This window comes from Gossypium arboreum, chromosome 4 (genome assembly GCF_025698485.1).
Source record: "Gossypium arboreum isolate Shixiya-1 chromosome 4, ASM2569848v2, whole genome shotgun sequence".
Taxonomy (NCBI): Eukaryota; Viridiplantae; Streptophyta; class Magnoliopsida; order Malvales; family Malvaceae; genus Gossypium; species Gossypium arboreum.
Genome location: NC_069073.1, coordinates 66,951,428 through 66,964,860, shown reverse-complemented (window position 1 = coordinate 66,964,860; position 13,433 = coordinate 66,951,428). Strand labels below are relative to the sequence as shown.

Here is a 13,433-nt window from a genome sequence, read left to right as displayed (position 1 = left end):
CAGAAAGGTGTGCCAATGAAGCAGCCGCATGAGCTGGTCATTCCCTAGGTGGCACGATAGAAGGCTCCTCATACTGTGGGGGAACATCATCAGGGATGTCCTCAAAATCCTCCTCGTCAATGGCATGCGAGAGATAGTACTGAAGAGGATCGGTCCCACGTCGACACTCGATCATCCTCATGTGTAACATAGTCGTAATGCCCTGTGAGGACATCTGACCTATCAGGGTAAGCATTGATGACTGGGCCGCAGTGTTGAGGAGGCCGAAGTGTCTGGCAAGGCGCGTCACGTAGGGGCCGATAGAGATCACTCCCTTCCTATGCCGCTCGGTCTAATGGCGAATGGTGAAACCAATGAAGTATGCTAAGTCGGTCACGTGTGCATTCGCCATGCACCATAAATAGTAGGCGTCGTGGGTGGTGACAACGCCAGTGCTCTCTCTCTTCCCGGTCAATATGTGTGCCAATATGGCATGGAGATATTGTAGGGAAGGGGGGAGAGATGAAGCCTTCGAGCGGTTGGGGTCGTAGGTGAAAGAGAGTGGTGCCAAAGCCTTCCAGCACAAGGAGGAGGAGATTTGGACATTGCGTGGTAGTGTATTCATGTCCTCCTCCTCCATAAACTCGTCGGTGTAAAGTCCCAGAGCAACTCTAAACTCTAGGACACTCATCGCATGAACTAGACCGCCTAATCGGAAGTGAATGGTGCCTGGGTCGTCATTGTTCGTCATCACCACCTGTAAATGAAAAGTAGAACATAATTCTAAGGTTAAATCTAAATAAGAGGGCTCGATAATAGCGAAGAACCGTTCCCATGGGTCTGTGGACAAGAGGGCGCAGATGGCATCAGCGAGCTAGACTTTCTCTACGGTAGTCCAGTTGATGCAGCAACCTGTGGTGATAGGTCGTGCGCGTAGTGTTTGAAATAGCTCATTCAGTGAAGCTTTTGGAAATTCAAGGAACGGGTGTCGAATTTCGGCTGTAGCACGCACCGAGGAAGGACCCGGTCCCCTATGTCTTTTTGAGGATGGGACCGCGACCTTCTTTCCTTTCGATGACGACATAATGTACCAAGGGCTGCTGTATGGGGGCGCATGGGCGTACTGGTGGCCAGCATAGGCGTGTGACGTGGGGATATAGCCTTGCAGAGGAAGAATGGAGGATATAGAGAAGGGAAAATGGGGATTAATGCAAGGGGAATGGATTTCAGGGTGGTTTGAGGGATGGGGAGGTGAGAATCTTGGGGATGGTGGCCAGAATAAGGATTAGGGAGTGGGGAAGAGGAGTTTTCGGCTAGGGTTTTGAAAAGGGGAAGAAGATGAACAGTGGTTTGTTTATATAGGGAAAGTGCACACAGCCTAAGGCCATGCCCGTGTACTCTAAAGGTGAGCCCGTGTTTTTCAAAATTTTCAATTTAGGTTGTGCCCGGCTACTGTCCCACGCCCATGTGTCTTAGGTATGTGTGGTACACGGCCATGTTGCACGGCCGTGCCTAGCTTTGTTCGCATCTCCCACGCTCGTGTGTTATAGTAGCACACCCCTGTATTATTGTACACGGCTTAATGGCACGGGCATGTCGCACGCCCATGTCGAAGAAACAGAATCAAGCCTTGTCTCTGGCATGCCCATGGGATTTCATTCCCACGCCCGTGTGTTCCTATCAAGTTCACCCACGGCCATGTCGCACGGCCGTGGGGATTTATCGCACCCCGTGTTTTGGGGAAATCATGTCCTGCTTCAACACGGCCGTATCACACAGTCGTGTCTCTTCCCCTGTTTGGCCACGGCTTTAGGCACGCCCTTGTGCCTGGCCGTGTGTGCTGAAAACTTTTCGATACAAAGATTAAGTTAATTGATTCGAAGTGTGAGAAAATAAAAATAAAGAAATCAAAATATGTTAGTGCTCGGGTTGCCTCCCGAGAAGCGCCTATTTATAGTCTAAGCTTGACTTACCTCTCCTTCGAATGATCATGGTGGTTTGAGGAGTTCATACTCATTCCTGTTGTAAATTTTAAAATAAGGTTTTAAACGGGTGTTGTTTACCTTAGAAGTGCCGAACTTGGGATGATTCACCTCCACTGTACCAAATGGAAAAATACTAAGTACCGTTTGGGTTTACCGAGACCTAGTCTTTTAAACATTTTATATGGCATAACATTTATACTTGCCCCTAGATCAGCTAAAACATTATTCACAGATAGACTACCAATTACGCAAGGAATTGTAAAACTCGCTGGATCTTTTAATTTGTTAAGTAGCTCATTCTTTAGAATAGCTGAGCAGACTGCATTGAGTTCCACATGCGGTGTAGCGTCTAATTTCCTTTTATTGCTCAGAAGTTCCTTTAAGAATTTTGCTGAGTTGGGCATCTGCGAAAGAACTTCAATAAATGGTAAGTTAATATGTAATTTCTTTAAGAGTTTGACAAACTTACTGAATTGTTCTTCTGTTCTATCTTTCGTCATCGCTTTAGGATATGGCACACGAGATTCATGATTCGTACTTACCTGTTTGGTATCATTATTGTTGACCTCTTGTCATCCTTTGTTCATCGCGTTGTCTTGCTGTATTTCTGGTTCAGGTGCAATGAATCCTTCCTTATCTTGAGTGCTAATTGCATTGAGGTGTTCCCTCGGATTAGGTTCAATATTACTTGGTAGGCTACCTTGTGGTCGTTTAGAGATTAGTTTGGACAGCTGGCCTATCTGAGTTTCTAGTCCTTGGATCAATGCTTGTTGATTCTTAAGTACTGTCTCGGTATTTTGGAAACGGGTTTCTAACATCGAGATGAATTTAGAAAGAATCTCTTCAAGGTTCGGTTTCTTCTCTTGTTGATAAGGTGGCTATTGAAAACCTTGAGGATTTTGTGGCTTTTGATTCCCTTAATCACCCCAGGAGAAATTTGGGTGGTTCCTCCAACCTACATTATAAGTATTACTGTATGGGTTATTTTGAGATCTAAAGTTATTGTTACCCATATAGTTGACTTGTTCTTCTTCAGTTGTAGGATTGAAGGGTTGGTATTTTGTATGTACACCTCCGCCACTTGAGTCACACCTCATTACTGGATGTACCTGCGTAGAACCCAGTAAACCGTCAATCTTTTTATTGAGAAATTATACCTGATTAGAGAGCATAGTGGCTGAATCGATGTTATAAATGCCGGCTGTTTTCGTTGGCTTTGTTATCATAACTTGCCACTGATAATTATTCAGTGACATCTCCTCTATAAATTCATAGGCATCTTCCGGTGTTTTATTGTTGATGGTTCCACCAGCAGCTGCGTCAATCATTTTTGTCGAGGGATTCACACCATTGTAGAACGTTTGAACTTGCAGCCAAAGCGGTAATCCATGGTGGGGGCACCTTCTTAGTAAGTCCTTGTATCTCTCCCATGTATCGTAAAGTGTTTCTAAATCCATCTGCACAAAAGAAGAGATATCATTACGCAATTTAGCCGTTTTAGCCGGCGAAAAATATTTTAGTAAAAATTTCTCAATCATTTGTTCCCAAGTAGTAATAGACCCTCGTGGTAACGAGTTCAACCACTGTTTAGCTTTGTTCTTCAGTGAAAAGGGAAATAACCGAAGACAAATGGCATTATCAGAAACGCCATTAATTTTGAATGTATTGCAAAATTCAAGAAAATTCGCCAAATGCGTGTTGGGATCCTCATACTGCAAACCATCAAACTGAACAAACTGTTGTATCATCTGAATTGTGTTAGGTTTTATTTCAAAATTATTCGCAGCAATAGCAGGTCTAACTATACTAGACTCAGTTCCTGTTAAAGAAGGTTTAGCATAGTCATACATAGTACGTGGAGCAGGATTTGGATTAGCTGCAATTGCAGGAGGCAGCTGATCGCCTGGGTTTTTGACCATCTCTCTGTTTGGGGGTTGAGTATCGTCTTCTCACTCGTTCTCCGTGTATCGTAAACTACGCCTTATTTCTCTTTGATTTCTACGAACTGTGCGATCAATTTCTTCGTAAAAAAGTAATGGTCCTAACAGGTTTCTTCTAGTCATAAACTATAAAAACCTACCAAAAGAGAGAAAAAGTAAATTAATAAATAATAAAATAAAATAAAATTGCAAGAAAAATAAATGGCTAATGTGACAGCCCTAAATTGACCCTAGTCAGAAAGTGGTTTCGGGACCACTAAACCGAGACATAAAAATAATTGACCGTTATAGTTGATGCTCAATATATGTACATATACATGTGTGAAAATTTCACGTTTGGATTTTGTTAATTGTAAGTGAATTTTATCAAATAGGACTTATGTGAGAAAATCTAGAAATGTGCTAGGCAATTGTAAAGTGGGCTATTAATGCATAATGTGAAAATGATGGGTTTGCATGTCAATTTACCCAAAAGTTAAGCATGATGGCCGGCCATGCTATGAGTGGAAACATGTTGCAAACATGTTTAGTTAGTGGTTATGCTAAAAAGAATAAAATAATGAAAAAGGAATAGGATGAAAACAAAGAAAAGAAAAAAAAAAGTGTCCATCCTTTCATTTCTTTGCTTGGCCGAATGTCCTAAGAAGAAGGGGGGGAGGAGCTTGAGAAAATCAGCCATGGTAGTTGCTAGACCAAGGTATGTTTGATGTTGTCCATGAGATTCATGCATGTTTTAGTTGTTAGTTTGAATTCTATCTATCCCATGGTTGGATTTGGGGTTGTTGGAGAATTGGAATTGTTAAGCTAATTTGTTGGAAGTGTCGAATTTAGGACTAAGAAGAGAATGAATATTCGACAAACATAGTGAAAAGGTAGGTGTTGCCGATTGTTAGATTTAGACCATGGGAGTGGCTATAATGGGCATTAAGATGTAGAACTTAAGAAATGTAGTTATATGTGAATTTACATAATGATACAAATAGATGTGAAAATATATGCTAGATTAGGAAAATTTGATTAAGTGTTCATGAGATGAAATTAGGTGTTTAAAAGATGTTATAGTTGACATTGTATATATATACATACATTCGGCCATCTCATTGAGTTTGAAGGTGGTGTTAAATCTAATTGTGATGCCCATTTGGAAGTGTATATATATATGTATAAATATACATAAGTATGCCCGTTCGTGATGTTACCTTTAATTATGTGTATAATCGACTAAATGGGTAATTAGTGAGGATGGTTGCGAATATACAAACATACATATGCATGTGTAATTGAATTATGAATGTTTAGCAAGATGGTTAAACTAGTTGATTTATTGATTAAGCTCAAGGAGTTAAAGAAGGAGAATCAAGCAAGGGAAAGACGAAGGTCATCGAGTAGCCGACTTGGAACTATTTTACCCAACACAAGGTAGGTCACTAAGCATATATTTTGTATTGATTTAAATAGACATAATGTCTATGTAATTATGCCGAAAGGAATGATAAATTTATATACATGTATGTATGTGGTGATGAAAGTATTGAATGAAAAGAAAAGAGGTGAGATGTATTGAGTCGTTGATTTCGGCACTAAGTGTGCGGGTATAAATATTTGTGATCATGAGAATGGCACTAAGTGTGCGGTTTTAAAATTTGTACAGCACTAAGTGTGCGAGTTTGATCATATAGCACTAAGTGTGAGAGTTGATTATATAGCACTGAGTGTACGGACTCACTATATGCTTTTGAATCACTATTGACACTGAGTGTGCGACGTTATTGAGTTGACCACGGACAGCGGGTCGGGTAAGTACCTTGAGTTCATGGCTAATAGGCACTATGTTTATATTTGGAGTTGAGCTTGGTAAGTTTTGAACCTATGTGACAATTTTAATTGAAGTCACGTACATAAGAATTATCGTGGAATAAGTGAAAGGTCATGTAGTTGTATGATTGTAACGAAAACAAAATGGTGTATAAAATGCCTCAAATATCCTATTGATTAGTATATGGAATGTGAATGTGTAACTTGGTATGAGATTGAATCGAAGGTCTAAGGAACTATGGTATAGTTCGGTTTGAATGGAGTAATTAGCCTCGTTCCATTTTGTTTCCTCTTGTGATAATGTTATTAATGGTTGGTAGTGCTTTGCTTATGACTTCTTGAGTTATATACTCATTCGGTGTTTGCTTGTCACCTATTTTAGGTTTCTTGGACTCAACTTTTGCGTATTCGGGACCGTCATCGAAGTCATCACACCGACTAGCAACTTTTGGTATCTTCTTCTTAGATGGTCTAAGAGAACATTTCGGCATGTATAGGCTATTATGTTTGTTTGAACTTTGGTATGTAAAACTTTGGATAGCCATGCGAAAATGGCTTATATACGTTTTAGCATAGCACTATAATCGTTTGTATGTTGATCACTAAGAGGTATGGAAATGTTGGAAACGATTAGCCATTGGAATGGTTAATCATGATTATACCTTGTGCTATGTATGCAAAAAGGGCTAATTGAATCATGGAAACTATGAAATAGGTAAAGTCTACCTTAAAGGCAGATGCTAACAGCAGCAGCAATGTGGATGTGAAAAATCACTAAAAATGGTAGGAATGGAATTAAATAGTGAATAAATTATGTAAATGAACCTTTATGAATCTATTTTCATATGGAAGAAACAAAATGGTCATATGAGTTGTATGTTAAGAGATATTTGGGTTTTCGTGAAACAGGGCTAGAACGGTTTCTGGATTCCCTGTTCCGACTTTGAAAATTCATTATAAATTAACCCAAGACATTTAGAAGTCATTCCATATATGTATAGATTTCTTTTTGAGTCTAGTTTCTATAGAAACAAACGGCATCAGTATTGAAGCCCTGTACAGGGAGATATCCAGGTCGTAATGCAGGAAGGTCAGTGTAGTCGCACCCTGGAATAGGGGAGACTTTAACTAATAAACTGTACTAATTGGCCTGACCAAAAATTCTAGAAAAAAATTTGTAGATGGATATATGAGTCTAGTTTTAGGGAAAAATCACGAAACTTATTTTCGAGTTGTAGAACTCAAGAAATGATTTTTAAGGTGACAGTGACACAGTTAGCCCGCTGTCTGGAAATTTTTTTTTTATGAACGGTGAAATTAAGCGAACGAAGTCTGTTAACCCCTCGTGTCCGACCCCGGCGACGGTCTCGGGTATGGGGTGTTACAGCTAAAGTAATAAAAATTTAGTGTTCCTAATATTTCAGTTCCTCGGTAGCGGCGCCAAAAACTTGATCGCGTGATTCATAACAAGTAATAAATATTTATAATGAAGACCAAACCTAGACTAACTATTATCAGGACGAAAAGGCAAGCGCACCTATCGAACAATAGTATAGTAATGGCAAGACCGGGATATCGTACCCAAGGGAACCAAAAGTACTAGTAATAACTATCTTTTTATTATCTAGCCTAAAAAATAAAAGGGTTTGTTTATTAAATTAATTATCTAAACTAATTAACAAATTTAATTAAAGCAAAGAGAAAATTTGGAAAAAAACTTGAAGAAAAGCAATTGATAAAGACGACACCCAAGGAAGAATCCACCTAGATTTCACTTGTTATCTGACTCTGAACCGGGCAATTTGTTCACTTGACTTGATTGCTGAGACTCCCTAACCTATGTTATTATCCCTTTCGAGACTAATAACGTCTAACCCTCGATTGAATTAATCAAAATTTCTTTCTTAATTAAAACCCTAGGAAGCGATAAATCACTCTATGGACTCCCATATTAGGTTTCAACCTAATCCAGCAAAATCTCGTAACCCTATTTCTAGGCGTTCGATCAACTCCGCTTAATTATGCCAAATCTACTCTTAGGCAGGGTCTATTCCTCCTCTGCATAAGCACATCAAATCATGAATTAATACCCGGAATATTAACTCAAGCATTAAGAACACATAATTAAGAACAAATCAAGTATTTATCATACAGTTCAGATAATAATAACAAGATCCATCATAGGTTTTTTCCCCCTTAGGTATCTAAGGGGTTTAGTTCATAATAAAATAAGAGTACATCTCAATAGTATGAAAATAACAAAACATAAAGAAAACTCTAAAACACCTGAAGGAATTTTGAGAGAGATCTTCAGTCTTGGAGTAGCTCCAGCTTTTGAGATGGATCGTCTGGCTTCCTTCAAGTAATTCCTGGCGTGTGGTTCTATATTCCAGAAAAGTTCTAGAGAGGCGGCCTCATTCTAGGTCACACTTAGGGTGTTTATATAGGCTTTGGATTGGCTTTCTTCCTCACTAAGTACCCTTTTCCGTGTAAAATACAACTCTTTGAAAAAGGGACACGCCAGTGTGCCACGACTATGTGACGTGACTACCAGGTCTTGTTCAATCCATTGAATTGCACACGGCCGTGTGGGCTCAATGACCAGGCCGTGTGAATCGTGAAAACCTTGGTCGACACCCCCGAAGGACACGAGTGTGTGAGATGCCCATGTGGCAAGGCTTAGGCCATGTCATCTTCTCAATTTGGTTTGTTTTGTCCCTTTTTAGCTCGTTTTTTGCTCCTTTCGACTCTTGGTGCTCTTCTAAGTACAAAACATGAAATAACCGGATTAAGAGCACCCAAATCCACAAACCTAGTAATAAACATCCATTAATATGCTAAGTATTTGGGGTATAGATATGTATAATTTGGCATTTATCAAATAAGATATTGAATTAAAGCTTTTTGAGTCTATTTTCATATTAAGAAATGGTGTAAGCAAAATAATTTCATATTATTAGATATTTGAGTTTTTGTGAGATAGAGTCAGAATGATTTTGGAATCCCCTATTCTGATTTGGAAAAATCATTAAAAATAGTAAAAAAACAATTATGGGTTATAATTTATATGCTTAAAATCCTAAATGAGTCTACTTTCAAAAGGAACAAACATAAAAATCATCCGAATCCCGTATGAAGAGATAATTAATTTTAGTGAAGAGGGGTCGAATTGTCTGACAGCAAAACAGGGATGAATTTAAAGAATAAACTATACTTATTAGCTAAAAAAATTTCTGAAAATTTTATGGTAAGAATATATGTGAGTCTAGTTTTGAGAAAAATTAGCGGATCTTAATTTGGAGTTCTATAGCTCCAGATATAAATAATTTAGTGACTGTGACTCAAATAAACAGCCTGTTTTGAACTTGAGTAAATAGACGATCTATGTGTAGTTATGATTGTATTATTTTGAAAACATATTTTGAGGATTTATAAAAGCAAGTTAATAATTTGTTTATTATCTACATACCTACTTACTAAGTTGTATGCTTACTCCCCTCTCTTTTCCCTTGTTTTATAGTGTCACCAAGCTAGCTCGGGGTATGCAGATCATCGGAGATCCATCCACACTATCATCATTCTTTTCGTATTTTGAAATTAATATTTTGAATTATGGCATGTATAGAGGACTTGGTTATCTTGTTTTATGTCATAATTCATTTGGTCTAAAATGTTGGCTTTTAATATTTGATAACTCATTTCGTATAAGGCCATCGATGTTGGCTAATATTAGTTAAGTTATATGTTATGATGATGCATTTTGTGAGAGGCACGAGTTGGTTGAATGAGCGTGTAATGACTAAGTATGGACAATGTGGTATGTGAATGGTTGTGTGAAGGACACGGCCTTGGACACAAGCATATGCCCCTATTTTTAAAAAAAATTCCAATGTTTTCCAATGTTCTCGGTTTAGTCTCGGACCTCTTCCATAGTATGTTTTGGGCTCGTAGATCCATATCAGGGACTTAGTGATGAAAACTGAAAAGTTTAATTTGGATGTAAAAATTATGTCTCAGTTTTGTACGATTGCATTTGTATGTTCTGGTAATGCCTCGTACCCTGTTCTGGCGTCGAACACGGTAAAGGGTGTTAAATTTTAGTGGTATAGAGTTATGGTTTAGTCAGTTGTCAAACTAACGTAACATGTGTGAAAGTTTATCTATACATGCCACAAATATACTGTAATAGTGTGATGACTCCTAACAATTTAAATTGTGTTTTTATATAGTAAATAAATCCTGATCGAGCTATAGCTGATGATGTAGAGTGTAATGCGCCAGCTCTCGCGCAAGGGATCGCACCAGTTGAAAGTAGATCTGAAACACGTAGTCAAGGTGATGGGGCTCGGGAAGCCTTTCTCCGTATGATGAGTAATTGGTATATAGAATTTGTTCGAGCAAATCCGAATGCTCAATTTCCTCCACCCCCTCCTATTCCTCAACCGGTCCCTGTAATTCCTCAAGGTGTTGATTTGGTAAGGTTGAACAAGCCTCCGGTTGATAAGATTCGAAAGCAAAGGGCTGAAGAGTTCAGAGCTAATGTAGATGATGATCCCAAGAAAGCAGAGTTTTGGCTTGAGAATTCTATTCGGGTATTTGATGAACTTTCTTGTACTCTCGAATAATGTTTAAAGTGTGCTATATCTTTATTGAGAGACTCGACAAATCATTGGTGGAAGACATTGGTATCCATGGTTCCGAAAGAAAGGGTTACATGGGGTTTTCTCCAGGAGGAATTCAGAATGAAGTACATAAGCCAGTGGCTCATTGGTCAGAAACGGAAAGAGTTTCTCGACCTGAAGCAAGGTAAAATGTCTGTGGCAGAAAATGAATGTGAATTTGTTAGACTCAACAAGTATGCCCAGGAATGTGTGTCTACCGAGGCTATTGTGTGCAAGAGATTCGAGGATGGGTTAAATGAGAACATCAGACTATTAGTTGGGATTTTAGAATTGAAAAAACTTGTGGTGTTAGTTGATCGAGCTTGCAAGGCTGAAGAACTGAACAAAGAAAAGAGAAAAGTTGTGATTGAGGCCGAGATGCAAGAAAAAGCCAATGAGTAAGTCATTCCAATCTCAGTAAAAGAAGTCTAAAAGGATGAATCCTCAATTGACTGTTTCAGCTGGGTATTCACACCATGACCATGGGAGACCATATTTGAGTTCTAAAGCTCAAGCTACTTCAGTGGTCAGTGTGGGTAATGTGAGGTCTAATAAACCCGAGTGTCAGCATTTTGGTAGGCAACATTTCAGTGAGTGTTGGTTAATTAGTCGAGCTTGCTTCAAGTGTGGTTCTCGAGAGCACTACATTAAAGATTGCCTGAGAAGGTCGAAGAAGAAAAATTTCAGAGTGTTGACCGGGTAATACTACCAACAGAGGTAAACCATCGAGAAATGCCGAAAGTGGAACTAGCAGTAAAAATGTAGTGAAAGATTCACCTGTGAGGCTAGAAGCTAGAGCACCCACTAGAGCTTATGCCATACGTGCTCGTGAGGATGCGTCATCTCCCGATGTGATTACTAGTACATTATCTCTCTATGATATTAATGTTATTACATTGATTGATCTCGATTCTACTTATTCCTATGTTTGTGTGAATTTAGCATCTAGTAAGAGTTTGCCTGTTGAACTTATTGAATTTGTGATTAAAGAGTCAAACCCTTTAGGCAAATATGTGTTAGTTGATAAGGTTTGCATGAATTGTCCTTTGATGATTCAGGTCACTATTTTTCGGCTAATCTGATGCTGTTGCCATTTGATGAGTTTAATGTTATTCTGGGTATGGATTTGTTGACATTGCAAGATACCAAGGTAACTTGTAGATAAAAAACCTTTGAATTGAAATGTGAAAATGGTGAGATTCTTTAGGTTGAATCAGATGAATCGAATAAATTGCCTATGGTGGTTTCTCACATGTCTATTCAGAAGTACATGAGAAAAGGGTGTGAAGCTTATCTTGCGTATGTGTTGAATATTGAAATGTCTAAGTCTGTGACAGCCCAAAATTGACCCTAGTCGGAATGTGGTTTCGGGACCACAAAACCGAGGCATAAAAAAATATTTTAAAAATTTATTTTGATGCCTATGATATGTGTTAATTTGTGTATGACATTTTGATGTTTCAATTTAGAATTATAAATGTGAATTTCACTAGAAAGGACCTAGTAGTAAACTTTGAAAGTATGATGGGGAAATGTGTGATGACTAGTTGATCATGCATGCAAAAATAAGGGATTTGCATGTCAAATTTCCCCAAAGATGGTATAGTGGCCGGCCATGACAAGGGAATATGGGTAAGGAAAACATGTTATGACATGTTTTGTTAATGCATGATGTGATAAATGATAAAAAAATTAAGCATGTAGGAAGAGAAACAAAAAAATCAAAAATTTTGTTCATCCATTTTTCTCTTCTTTGGCCGAAAATACTAAGGAAAAAGGAAGGATTTTTGCTTCATGCTTGGTTTAGAAGAGAACTAGAAGGAGATTCGGCTATAATTGCATCAAGATTAAGGTATGTTTGAGGTTGTGTCATGAGGTTCATGCTTGTTTTGGTTGCTAACTTGATGTGCATGTTAGCCATGGTTCAAATCCTTGTTATGCCATGAAAATGGTATTTGGCCAAGGTTGATATTGTGTTGAAGCCATTGCATGCTAAATGTGAAGCTTGTTGATGATGCATGTAATGATGGATTTACTACTCTTGAAATTTCTTTTTAGTATTCTTGAGTAGGACATTGAATTCTTTGTTTAACCATGACCAAAGTTAAAAGGGTATGGTTGTGATGTATTCGGCCATGGTGCATTCATGAGCATGATTTATGCTTGTTACTTGATTGGTAAAAATTTGTGTTTGGATGGGTATGAACCCCTTGAGATTCGGCCATGCACCTATATATATATATATATATGTTTGCACATGATGTGTTGGAATGACATATATACTACCTCAAAGTATGTATTTTCATGTGATTGTGTTTTGATTATGAAGCAAATGATAGATGTGTATTGAGCTACAATATGTAAAGCATTAGCTAGTAAAATGTGTGCCATGCATGTGTGGTATTAAACATGTAATTGGCCTCAACATCAACATGCATAATCGGCCCATGAATGAGTACCTAAGAGGTTGTGTTGTTCGGCCATGAGTAAGCATGTTGAAGGCTTTGTGTGTTGAGTCGATTCATGAATTCCGTACTTATGTGACTTTAATGTCTAGTGAATATATGTGGGCTAAGTGCCTTGAGTTCCTCTTTTTGATACTCAAATGATTGAATCAATTTATTTGCTAAATTAAGCTCAAGAGCAAAGAGGGACCAAATCCGATAAAGGGAAGGAAAAAGTAGTCGAATAGCCATCGAATCGTTCGACAACATCCGAGGTAAGTTTTGAGTATCGAAACTTAGATTTTGATTCGATTGAATGAAGTAATAAGCAATCGAAATTCTGCCCTTGTATATGGCCATTGAGCCGAAATGATATTTTGTTAAGTGAATTGTGCATAAAAGTTTTGTTGTGAAAATGAAACAAAGATGTGTATGAATGTTCGAGTGATATCCGGGCTAAGCCCAAGGCAATTGTGCGAGTTATGATACGGGCTAAGCCCAAGGCAATTGTGTGAGCTATGATATCCGGGCTAAGGCGAAGGCAATTGTGCGACTATGATACCGGGCTAAGCCCAAGGCAATTGTGCGAGTTGTGATATCCGGTTAAGT

General features: G+C 38.5%; 1 non-coding gene across 1 annotated transcript; it reads left to right on the top strand.

Annotated features, from left to right (window-relative positions):
• Positions 1–3,347: 3,347 nt before the first annotated feature.
• On the top strand, positions 3,348–3,454 carry LOC128292412 (small nucleolar RNA R71). The gene has a single exon (XR_008282397.1). It is a non-coding gene; the product is annotated as a small nucleolar RNA R71 (small nucleolar RNA).
• Positions 3,455–13,433: the final 9,979 nt, after the last annotated feature.